This window comes from Macaca thibetana, chromosome 20 (assembly GCF_024542745.1).
Source record: "Macaca thibetana thibetana isolate TM-01 chromosome 20, ASM2454274v1, whole genome shotgun sequence".
Lineage (NCBI taxonomy): Eukaryota > Metazoa > Chordata > Mammalia > Primates > Cercopithecidae > Macaca > Macaca thibetana.
Window position 1 is genome coordinate 73,794,175 of NC_065597.1, and position 12,274 is coordinate 73,806,448.

Consider the following 12,274-nt stretch of genomic DNA (forward strand, 5'->3'; position numbering starts at 1 on the left):
TTTGTTCTGTGCCCGCCCCTGGGGACAGGGCTGGAATCAGTGGCCCTCTGCAGTCTAGCTGCCCGCTCATAACTGAGGCCAGGCTCAGGCAGGCTGGGGTGCCCTGTCTACCCCTGTGTCCTGGGAGCGGGAGGGTCCTCTCAGGAATGACACTCACCTGCTCCTGGCCACGTGCTGTCTGCCAGGTGCCCACCAGCTGGCCTGACGATGACTTCCGGGTTGCCTGGGTTTAGCCCCAGGCCTGTCGCGGGGACTGGCTACGGTCTCCACAGCCCCGCTGCGTCCCACAGGCCCCGATATGGCCTTTCTACCTCTCAGCTACTTGGAGCCATTCCCTGTCTTGGGGCCCAGGGATGCAGACAGTGAGGAAGGATTTGCAGGAGGGGGCTGCGTCTGGACACCCACCCCTCCTCCTGCTAGTTTCTGGGCCCAGTGGACACTCCACTCTGCAGCTGCCGTGAGGGGCAGGCACTTCCTCCAGGCCCCTCCATCCCAGGCCAGGACAGAGGCAGGGCTGGAGGCTGGTTCCCAGCTCCCCGCCAAGCACCCTCCCAGCGACCACAGTGGCAACGTGGCGGGCAGATGTGGTCCCAGATGTGGACAAGTCACAGGCACAGCCTCCGTCCTACCTTAAAGCTCTGCTGTGGATGGAGAGGAAAGGGCCTGCCCGACTGACAGCAGCCTTGGGAAGAGGGAACAGACCACCTTGGATCCCTGCCGGGAGGGGATCACTGGGCTGGGCTGCTCTGTCCCCACCCCTTGCATGGGTGCCCTCTGTGAAGACTGGGCCGACTGCCTGCCCCAGGCGTGGGGGTGGGAAGGAAGACAGGACAGCTCCTGGCCCCTGGTGACCCAGTTCCCAGCCTGGCGCATGTGGATTTCTTCTTCCTGGACACACCCTTCTCATGCCTGGGCCGTTTCAGGGACTGCCCACCATCGTCCCAGCACCTCTTTTGTTCTACTGTGAGCTCTCCGGATGGCAGCCGGAGGGCTGTCACAGAATAAACCAGATCCTATTGTTTTAAAATGCTCTGGGGTGGGCGCGGTGGCTCAAGCCTGTAATCCCAGCACTTTGGGAGGCCCAGACGGGCGGATCACGAGGACGGGAGATTGAGACCATCCTGGCTAACATGGTGAAACCCCGTCTCTACTAAAAAAAACACAAAAAACTAGCCGGGCGAGGTGGCGGGCGCCTGTAGTCCCAGCTACTCGGAGGCTGAGGCAGGAGAATGGCGTAAACCCGGGAGGCGGAGCTTGCAGTGAGCTGAGATCTGGCCACTGCACTCCAGCCTGGGCGACAGAGGAGACTCCGTCTCAAAAAAAGAAAAAAAAAATGCTCTGATCCCCACCTTTGCCCCTTATTGCTTCTAGGATGAAAATCAAACTCCAGGTCACAGCTGTTAAGCCCTCTATGGCTTGCCTCTCAGTCCTACATGCGCTCCTCATTCCAGTACGCCCGCCACACTGGCACCTGCCAGCTTCTTCCACCTGCCGTGGCCTGTCCCACTTCACAGGCTTTGCATGTGCTGTTCCCTCTGTCTGGAATGCCTTTCCCTGCAGAAGGTGCTGACGGAGATGGAGGCAGCCTTTGAGGGGGCAGCTGTGCTCTCACTGAGGCTCTGCTACGTTCCTTCTTCTGTTTGGAGTTCCTTTTGTGAGTCCACCAAATGACCCCACCGTTCCCTTCCCGACACAGAGCTGTGAGGGGTGGGGCACCGGTTTGGCTGGCTTTGGGGCCTGAACCCAGGGCCTGGAGGGGCAGATTCTGGAAGCAGCGAGGGGAGAGGGTGGGCTGGCGTATTCTGCACCCCCTGAGCGGGACCTCCGCCTAACCGCCAGCACCCAGTGCCGGTGAGGTGCCCAGCTGGGCCTCCGAACACACGGAGGGCAGATGTGGGGGGACCTATGGGCTGCGTGCCGGAGAGGCTCCCTGGGAGAGTCATCGGCCTTTAATTAAAGTCCCTAAATTGCTTCCCAGCTGCTCCGTGGGTTTTCCATGTTGGAATGTTCCAGATGGGGCGAGAAGCGCTGATTCAATTACCCTCTTCCTGTTCTGCCCAGTGGAGGGGAAGGGGCCTGGGAGCCCATCTCCAGCCCTCCTGCCCCAGCCAGACCAGGATGGCGTGGGCCATGGGTTGGGGTCCTCACAGCCCTGGGAGTCCAGGAAGGGGCTCGGAGAAGCCTGGGGAGGAGCTGCTTCCACCTCGAGGGTCCTTACAAAGCCCAGGCCCTCCTGGCCCGCCGGGACGGGTGGGTGGGACCAGGTGACGGTCTCTCTGCCCTGAGCCTTGCACACACGGGCATGGAAGCCCCGAGCAGGCCCTGGCTCCAGCAACCCAGTCGCAAAGGGGAGACAGGGAAGGGTCAGCCCCTGGGCCCACCCTCTCCGTGGGTCTGAAAATATTTATGAAGCCCTGTCGTAGAGGAAGAGAGGAGACTAGAGAGGGCCAGCAGCTTGCCCGCCTCTCGCTGCACCAGCCCTTCCTGCGAGGCCCAACCCTGGGGAGCTCTGAGATCCCCGTGTGCAGGGAGTCGGTCTGCGGGGGGAACCTGGCTCCCTCCCTCCCCTGGAGCAGGGGTCCTCACTGGGTTGATCGCCTGACCTGGGGGTCCTCAGAGCTCAGTTGGGGCTGCTGACCCCTGTCCTCCGTTGGGGGGCCAGGTCTGGGGCCCCTGGTTCTGGACGGCCCCTCTGCCCGGGGCTGAGCTGGCCGCCCTGTGGTCAGGGCATGGGGCTGGAGGGTCAGGGGAAGGCGGGCTCTGGCTCCCTCCCTCCTAGGCCCTTCAGTGTGGCCGTGCAGGGCAGAGCCAGGGGAGGGAAGGGGAAGCTGGCCCCAGAGGTGAAGCCTGGATTGTGGGGTGCCATGGAGGGCAGTGCCTGTGAGTCCCCTTTGTTCAGGAGTAGGGGTGCTTTAGGAAAGGCCTGTTTCCCCTGGGCCACGTGGCCAGATCTAGAGGCCCCTCGCAAGCCTGAGATGATCTGGATCCTGGGCTCCAGGAGCGGCCAGGCCACGGGTGAGAGGGGCTTGCGTGACTTAAAATGAATGGAGTCCCCTGGGAGCTCCTGTCCCCACCCCTTTCCTGACTCCCCAGACCTGAGCCCCTTCTCCTGTCTGCCAGCCTGTCCTGGGCGCCTTGTTCCCCTAAGGAGCTGTGGGGTTGTGATTTCCACGCGGGTTCCTCTGCAGGGGCTTCGCCACAGCCCAGGACAGGCCGGGGACCCCATGAAGGCCTGGCGTGTTTTCTCCAGAGCGGCCACAGCAGCTGGCTACTACACTAGTCTCCTCTGTCCCTGCAGAAGCTGCGCGGGGAGGGGCTGCAAATATGCTGACCTCAGGAATGTGGGGGTTCCTTTCTGCGGGACGCTTCTTTTCTAGAAGGTTCCTCTCAAACTGGCAAGGGCTGACTTCTGAGGTCTCTGTCATTGGGACCAATGCTTATGCCAGAGGGTGGGGTGGGAGGCAGGGGTGCAGGAGCAGCTTCGGGTTCCTGGGTGAATCTATTTTATTCTGTTTTATCCATTATAACCCTGGGGGCAGCTCTGCGCAGCCAGGAGCCGTCAGTGCCCCTGGGCAGGGCCAGTGCCAGCGCCCCCTGCAGAAAGTCCCCAAAGCACCCCTCCTTCTGAACAAAGGGGACTCAAAGGTGCTGCCCAGTATGGCACCCCACAATCCAGGCTTCACCCCGGGGGGCCAGCTTCCCTTCCCTCCCCTGGCTCTGCCCTGAACGGCCACGCTGAGGGGCCTGGGAGGGAGGAAGCTAGAGCCCACCTCCCCCTGACCCTCCAGCCCCATGCCCTGACCAGAGTGGCCAGCTCAGTCCCGGGCACAGGGGCCATCCAGAACCAGGGGCCCCAGGCCTCTCTCCCCACTCCTGAGGCCCAGACTCCTTTCATGTCCTCAGGGGCTCTCGGGTTCTGAGCTTGCTCTTCCTGTGTCCTGCATGCCTGCCTTATCCCTTGGCCAGCACGTGAACCCCTCCTCCGTCTGTGCTCCCTGGTGCAGCGTGAGGCTCTAGGAGTCGGGGTGGAACCTGACTGAGGGTCTGGAGAAAGGGGAGGAGGCTCAGGGACAGTGGCAGAGAGAGCCCCACAGTGGATTTCCTTCCGCCAACAGGCACCCGGGGCTAGAGTGTGTGCTTCTGAGAACTCGCAGGCCAAGGTGGGAGGACCACGCGGAGGCCCAGCATTGGGGGAGACGAGCAAACCACCCAGCTGCCAAGAAAGCAAAGCATGAACTGCAGAGGGACACAGCACAGGGCTGAGGGGGAGTTGAGGCTGGGGAGAGCCCCGACAGGAGAGCCCGGCACAGACATGACGTTTACCTGCACCCTGGAGTGGGACCAGCCATGCCAGGCAGGCAGACTGCCAGTTCCTCGAGGTTGGGGGGGAGACAGACAAATGGGGTGGGGTGATGGAGGATGGCTAAGAAAAATTCGAGCCGGGCGCGGTGGCTCATGCCTGTAGTCTCAGCACCTTGGGAGGTAGAGGCGGGCGGATCACTTGAGGTCAGGAGTTCAAGACCAGCCTGACCAACATGGCGAAACTCCCTCTCTACTAAAAATACAAAAATTAGCTAGGCATGGTGGCATGTGCCTTGTAATCCCAGCTACGTGGGAGGCTGAGGCAGAATTGCTTGAACCAGGGAGGCAGAGGTTGCAGTGAGCTGAGATCGTACCACTGCACTCCAGCCTGGGCGACAGACTCCATCTCAGGAAAAAAAAAAAAAAAAAAAAAAGCAAAGTGGGGACAGAGGAGCTGGCCCAGGTGGCATAAGGGACCCACTTTCCCAGCACACTGGATAGGGCACATCTGAGCCCCACTGGGCTACTAGGGCACTTAGTATTTCTGAAGGCAGGAGTTTTGTTTCCTGACTTAGTATTCTCTCCAGATACTGCCTCAAGATGGTTCTTTCTCAGGACTCTCCATCTGACAGTGAAGATCCTGGACCTGAAATGAGGGCCGGAGATCTAGGTTAAAAACCACCCATCTCAAAACGTGCCCTCCGGATTTTAATTTATGTAACCAAGGTGTGTAGTAGGCTATACCATCTAGGTTTTTGTTGTTGTTGTTGTTTGAGAAGGAGTTTCACTCTTGTTGTGCAGGCTGTGAGTGCAGTGGTGTGATCTCGGCTCACTGCAACCTCCGCCTCCCAGGTTCAAGTAATTTTCCTGCCTCGGCCTCCCAAGTAGCTGGGATTACAGGTGCCCCCTACCATGCCCAGCTAATTTTTTTTTTTTTGGGACGGAGTCTTGCTGTGTTGCCCAGGCTGGAGTGCAGTGGCGTAATCTCGGCTCACTGCAAGCTCCGCCTCCCAGGTTCACGCCATTCTCCTGACTCAGCCTCCCGAGTAGCTGGGACTACAGGTGCCTGCCAGTATGCCCGGCTAATTTTTTTTTTTTTTTGTATTTTTAGTAGAGACGGGGTTTCACCGTGTTAGCCAGGATGGTCTCGATCTCCTGACCTCGTGATCCACTCGCCTTAGCCTCCCAAAGTGCTGGGATTACAGGCGTGAGCCCCCGTGCCCGGCCAATTTTTGTATTTTTAGTAGAGACAGGGTTTTGCCATGTTGATCATGCTGTTCTCAAACTCGTGACCTCAGGTGATCCGCCCACCTTGGCCTCTCAAAATGTTGGGATTACAGGCGTGAACCACCACGTCTGACCTTTTTTTTTTCTTCTGTAGAGACAGGATCTTGCTCTGCCACCCAGGCTGGAGTGCAGTGGTGCTATTACAGCTCACTGCAGTCTCGAACTCCTGGGTTCAAGCAATCCTCCTGCCTCAGCTTTCTGAGTAGTTGGGGCTACAGGCATGTGCTACCATGCCTGGCTAATGTTTTCTATTTTTTGTTTTTGTAGAAATGCGGTCTCGCTCTGTTGCTCAGGCTGGTCTCAAACTCCTGGGCTCAAGTGATTCTCCTGCCTCAAGCCTCCCAAAGCGCTGGGATTGCAGGTGTGAGCTGCTGCACCTGGCCATCTAAATTTGTGCCAGTGAACTCTGTGATGTTTCCGTGACACAAAGTCACCTCATGACGCATTTTTCAGACCATAGCCTGTCGTTAAGTGAGGCACTTAATTGGAGGAGGGTGTGTGCTGGGCTGGGCTGCCTGGGACAGTGCAGGGAGCTCCAGGGCTGGTCAGGAGCAGACAGGAGCCAGGGGAGCCAAGGTCAGAGCCTTTCCAGGGGTTTCCAGGGGAAAGGCAGGGCAGGGTGGGGAAATGGCTCGGGGCTGGTCAGTCTGAGTAATTCCGGTGGGCTCTGGGACCTTGGCTGTCCCTGGTTGTTTGGTGCTTGGCCCTTGGTGACTGAGGGCAGGGGACGTGAGCTTGTGCTGTGAGAGTTAGATAAGGAGGTGGTTCAGAGGTGGACTCTGGAGGGCAGGAAAGATGGAAACTATGCAGCTGTTAGTTTGGCCCTGTGATTAATGGATGCCAAATGGACAAATGCCACATCTAAGAAAACACAGAACACCAGCCTCGTGTCCAAGTCTGTGCCGAAGCCATTCCCTCCATAGCCACCGCCCCGGGGACGCGTCTCAGATGTGAACTGTGCTCAGGTTCATTCTGGTCCCAGGGCTGGGCCCATGTTGTGCGGCGGGAGGCGGCTCCTCCCTGAGCAGGGCTGGTCCCGCCGTACTCCACTCTGCTGGTGGTCTCCCACGGTAGGTGCAGGGAGTTCAGGGAAGACCGTGGATGACTTGGGGGCATGGCTTGTGTGAGGCACGCTGGCCTGGGTAAAAGAGGTTTGGTCAAAATTGTGGGTGGGTGAGGATGGACATGCCAGGCAGGGCCCACGGTGGCCCCTGGAGGCTGCCTGTCTGCTGGGGTTCACAGGTGGGGCCCCACCCTCTGGACCAGGGTGCCAAGCCCTGCATCTCCAGCTGGGCTGGGGGTAGGTCCTGGCTGTCAGAGGACTCCGACATGGCGGCCACCGGGGAGACGGGATGAAGAGCAGACCACCGAGGCCATGGAGACCCTCAGGTGCATGTACCACCTGCAGGCGACACCCTGCTCAGGAGCCCCGGGGCCTGGGATGCTCAGCCCCACCTCTTTTTTTAAATTTTTATTTTTTGAGACAGGGTCTCACTCTGTTGCCCAGGCTGGAGTGCAGTGGTGCGATCTCGGCTCACTGCAGCCTCCGCTTCCTGGGTTCAAGCGATTCTCCTGCCTCAGCCTCCCGAGTAGCTGAGATTACAGGCGCCCCCCACCACACCTGGCTAATTTTTGTATTGGCAGTAGAGATGGTTTTTTTTTTTTTTTTTTTTTTTTTTTGAGACGGAGTCTCGCTCTGTTGCCCAGGCTGGAGTGCAGTGGCCGGATCTCAGCTCACTGCAAGCTCCGCCTTCCGGGTTTACGCCATTCTCCTGCCTCAGCCTCCGAGTAGCTGGGACTACAGGCGCCCGCCACCTCGCCTGACTAATTTTTTGTATTTTTTTTAGTAGAGACAGGGTTTCACTGTGTTAGCCAGGATGGTCTCGATCTCCTGACCTCGTGATCTGCCCGTCTCGGCCTCCCAAAGTGCTGGGATTACAGGCGTGAGCCACCGCGCCCGGCCAAGGTGGGGTTTCACCATGTTGTCCAGGCTGGTCTCGAGCTCCTAACCTCAAGTGATCAGCCCGCCTCAGCCTCCCAAAGTGCTGGGATTACAGGCCTGAGCTGGCCAGCCCCACCTCTTGAGGAATGATGAGACTCTTCTAATGCAGTGGCCAACAACCAGTGCTGCTGAGGCTTCCAGGGACGTACAGAACAAGATCCTCCCCCTCAAAGCCAGGCTCTGGCTGGGAGGCAGAGGAATTCCTTTCATGCTGCCTAATCTCAGCCACATTGAGTGTGCTTTTTGCTGGAGGAGCCGCCAAAAACAGTCAGTCAACCAAAACAGTTAATGCAAAACTATTGCCAGCAGGATTTCATACACAAGAGTTCTGGGCCGGGCGCGGTGGCTCAAGCCTGTAATCCCAGCACTTTGGGAGGCCGAGACGGGTGGATCACAAGGTCAGGAGATCGAGACCATCCTGGCTAACACGGTGAAACCCTGTCTCTACTAAAAATACAAAAAACTAGCCGGGCGAGGTGGCGGCGCCTGTAGTCCCAGCTACTCGGGAGGCTGAGGCAGGAGAATGGCGGGAACCCGGGAGGCGGAGCTTGCAGTGAGCTGAGATCCGGCCACTGCACTCCAGCCCGGGCTACAGAGCAAAACTCCGTCTCAAAAAAAAAAAAAAATAAAAAGGGTTTTGATGACGCGGAAGCAAGCTCCACCATTGGGCCGCAGAGAACAATCGCGGACCTTGTTCTCCTCGTCTCTGCTCCCAGCACTCCGTGAGCGGGCCCCGCATGCGGGGGGATTGCTGGCCGGACCCGACAGCCTCCCATGGTCAGATACTATCATCTTTTCTGTCTCCCACGAGGGAGGACGACGGCCTATCTGATGGAAAGCCGGTCTCCTGCTGAGGATGGATGCGCAGCAGGGGAGGGGACCCCTGCCAAGCACGCCGGGTTTTTGGGGAGAAGCATCTGGAGACTGGCCCTGGTTTCACCGTCTGGACTCTGGTTGGGAAGGGAGGCAGCCCCCTTGTGCAGGGATGATCAGAGGCTCTAGGGCATCCATCACTGGCTGGCCTTGTCGGGGTGCACAGTTGGGGGACGCATGCAGGCCTCGGGAGAGCACGGCAAAGGGTCCAGAATCACTGGCAAGCCTTGGACGAGTCAAAAGAGGCATATTCAGGACTCCCCTGGTCCCGGGGAGGTCACTGTCCAACTCTTGGTGAGCTCAAAAAGAGCTCAGAATGGCCGGGTGTGGCGGTTCACACCTGTAATCCCAGCGCTTCGGGAGGCCGAGGCGGGCGGATCACTTGAGGTCAGGAGCTTGAGACCAGCCTGGCCAACGTGGTGAAACTAAAAATACAGAAATCAGTTGGGCGTGGTGGCACGCACCAGTAATCCCAGCTACTTAGGAGGCTGAGGCACAAGAATCACCTGAATCTGGGAGACGGAGGTTGCAGCGAACTGAGATTGCACCACTACACTCCAGCCTGGGCAACAGAGTGAGACTCTGTCTCAAAAAAAAACAAGAAAAAATGATTACTGAAAGCCCCAGAGAGCTTTTGTGTGTGTGAATTATATCCAAGGCTGGCTACATAAATAATTTTCAGGGCCTAGTGCAAAATGAAAAATCAGAAACAAAGTGTTGTGAAAGGTGCTAAAGTAGAAAGCTTTGCCCTTTCAACACCATCCCTTTTTCCTTCTCTCCTTCCACTCCCAGCTTGTCATGGTGGTTCTGTTTGCTACTTCATGTCATTCTAAGTAAAGAACAAGAAACATTTAAAATATTAACATACATTTTACAAATTTTACAATTCTTTTTTTTTTTTTTTTTTTTGACGCCAGTCTTGCTCTGTTGCCCAGGCTGGAGTGCAGTGGCACAAACTCAGCTCACTATAGCATCTGCCTCCTGGGCTCAAGTGATCCTCCCACCTCAGCCTCCTGAGTAGCTGGGACTACAGGTGCACGTAGCCATGCCCAGCTCCTTTTTTTTTTTTTTGAGATGGACTCTCACTCTGTCGCCCAGGCTGGGGTGCAGTGGCATGATCTCAGCTCACTGCAACTTCCACCTCCCCAGTTCAAGCGATTCTCCCACCTCAGCCTCCCATGTAGCTGGGATTACAGGCACCTGCCATCATGCCTGGCTAATTTTTGTATTTTTGTAGAGAAAGGGTTTCACCATGTTGTTGGCCAGGCTGGTCTTGAACTCCTGATCTCAGGTGATCTGCCCACCACCTCAGCCTCCCAAAGTGCCGGGATTATAGGCATGAGCCACTGCACCCTGGCCTGGCTACTTTTTAATTTTAATTTTAATTTTTATAGATGGGATCTCACTGGGTTGCCCAGGCTGGTCTGGAACCTCTTGGCTTAAGTGATCCTCCTGCATTGCCCTCCCAAAGGGCTGGATTTACAGACGTGAACCACTGTGCCTGGCTGTCGGGTCTGAATTAATGCTGGGCTCCATGCCACAAGGCCACAGGTGACCTTGGCCTGATCTGTGGCTGGTTTGTGGGATGGACGGGGGCTGGCTGCTGGGTCTGTGTGTGAACACAGGCTGTGACTGCTCCCTGCAAAAGCCCAGGGTATGGGGCTCCATGAGGCTCATCTTCTCCTCCTCAGCCACCCGCATGCTGCCTTTGACTCCCTTTTCTAAAGTGTTCACCTGTGCAAATATTTGTGGTCGGCCCAGCACGCTGCTGCCATGTCCCTTTGGCCGCCTGGGGTTGCCGCCAGGGCTGCATTCTGGAGAAGAGTGTGTCTCTCAGACTCCGAGGTTTAATTCTTTTGCTCTCCCCAGAGACAGGCACCATCTATGTTGACCTACACAGCACGCACACACAGGTTCTATTTGCAAAGCGATTAAGAACAACACAGTGCAATTGTGAACACATCACAACTGTCAGCAACAGTTCAGTCAGTCGTGAGAGTGTGTGCGTTTGCCAGCCGGGAGCTCTCGGTGCACACACGGGTTGCAGCCTCACCCGATGCTTCCAGCCAGCATCGCGGCCAGCTGCTGCCCCACTGAGTGTTCTGTGATGGTTCTTGCTGGCCCCCAGGGATCAGGCCCCCAGAAAAATGGCAAAAGAACCCTCTTGTGGCCGGGCGCGGTGGCTCAAGCCTGTAATCCCGGCACTTTGGGAGGCCGAGACGGGCGGATCACGAGGTCAGGAGATCGAGACCATCCTGGCTAACACGGTGAAACCCCGTCTCTACTAAAATACAAAAAAAAATTAGCCGGGCGAGGTGGCGGGCGCCTGTACTCCCAGCTACTCGGGAGGCTGAGGCAGGAGAATGGCGTGAACCCGGGAGGCGGGGCCTGCAGTGAGCTGAGATCCGGCCACTGCACTCCAGCCTGGGCGACAGAGCAAGACTCCGTCTCAAAAAAAAAAAAAAAAAAAAAAAAAAAAGAACCCTCTTGTGATTCCCTGAGATCCTCTTTGGACCAAAGGTGCTTTACCTTTTCTTTCCGTATTTTTTTTTTTTTTTTTTTTTTTGAGCCAGGGTCTCACTCTATTGCCTAGGCTAGAGTGCAGTGGTGCAATCTCGGTTTACTTCAGCCTCCGCCTCCCAGGTTCAAGCAATCCTCCCACCTCAGCCTCCTGGGTAGCTGGGACCACAGGCTTGCGTCACCACGCCTGACTAATTTGTACATTTTTGGTAGAGATAGGGTCTCACTATGTTACTCAGGGTAGCCTCAAACTGCTGGGCTCAAGCAATTCATCTGCATCAGGCTCCCAAAGTGCTGGGATTACAGATGTGAGCTACTGTGCCCGACCTCTTTCTTTTTTTTCCTTTTTTGAAATGGAGTCTCAGTCTGTTGCTAGGCTGGAGTGCAGTGGCGCGATCTTGGCTCACTGCAACCTCTGCCTCCCAGGTTCAAGCAATTCTCTACCTCAGCCTCCCAAGTAGCTGGGATTACAGGCGCCTGCCACCACGCCGGCAAATTTTTTTTGGATTTTTAGTAGAGAAGGGGTTTCATCATGTTGGCCAGGCTGGTCTTGAATTCTTGGCCTCATGATCCACCCACCTCAGCCTCCCAAACTGCTGGGATTACAGGTGTGAGCCACCACAGCTGGCCTCTTTTTTTTTTTTTTTTTTTTTTTTTTTGAGACGGAGTCTAACTCTGTTGCCCAGGCTGCAGTGCAGTGGTGCAATGTTGGTTCACTGCGACCTCCACCTCCAGGTTCAAGCGATTCTCCTGCCTCAGACTTCCGAGTAGCTGGGGTTATAGCAGCGTGCCACCACGCCAGGCTGATTTTTGTATGTTTAGTGGAGATGGGGTTTCACTATGTTGGCCAAGCTGGTCTTGAACTCCGGGCCTCAAGTGATCCACCCGCCTCGGCCTCGTAAAGTGCTGGGATTACAGGCGTGAGACACCGCGCCCGGCCTTGTCTGGCCTCTTTCTTGGAAGTTACACTGCACCGGAATGTGATTGGCTGGGGAGAGACCGTCTCATCCACCCTTGCTGGGACCCGTGCTGGGAGGGGTTCCGGGTTCTGGAGCTGGTCCCTCCAGTTCTGATCCCAGCCGCCGGCAACTGGCCAGTCTGTGCCCTGGACGAATGGGCAGAAAAATCAATGGTTTTGCTCTGCTGACGAAAGTGCTCCTGACAACTCCCATGCCGGAGACCAATAAAGCCCCACGGACACAATTATTTGCTATAAAGATGTAGCTATTGATTGAGCAGTTCTGAGGATGCAGTGCAGCAAGGTAGTGACCTCAGGTGGCTCCAGAAGGT

The 12,274-nt window shown here is 56.9% G+C and overlaps 1 protein-coding gene across 12 annotated transcripts in view; it reads right to left on the bottom strand.

Moving 5' to 3' along the window:
• Window positions 1–12,274, bottom strand: part of NDUFB10 (NADH:ubiquinone oxidoreductase subunit B10) — a 197,706-nt gene that overhangs the window by 49,665 nt on the left and 135,767 nt on the right. The window contains exon 1 of one of the 12 annotated variants that reach the window (XM_050774570.1): window positions 3,773–3,776. The exons of 10 other annotated variants lie outside the window; for them this stretch is intronic. The gene's annotated coding sequence lies outside the window, so the exon portion shown is untranslated. Of the gene's footprint in view, window positions 1–2,516; window positions 2,521–3,772; window positions 3,777–12,274 lie in introns of those variants that run through there. One more of the 12 variants, XM_050774579.1, reaches the window with a different exon arrangement.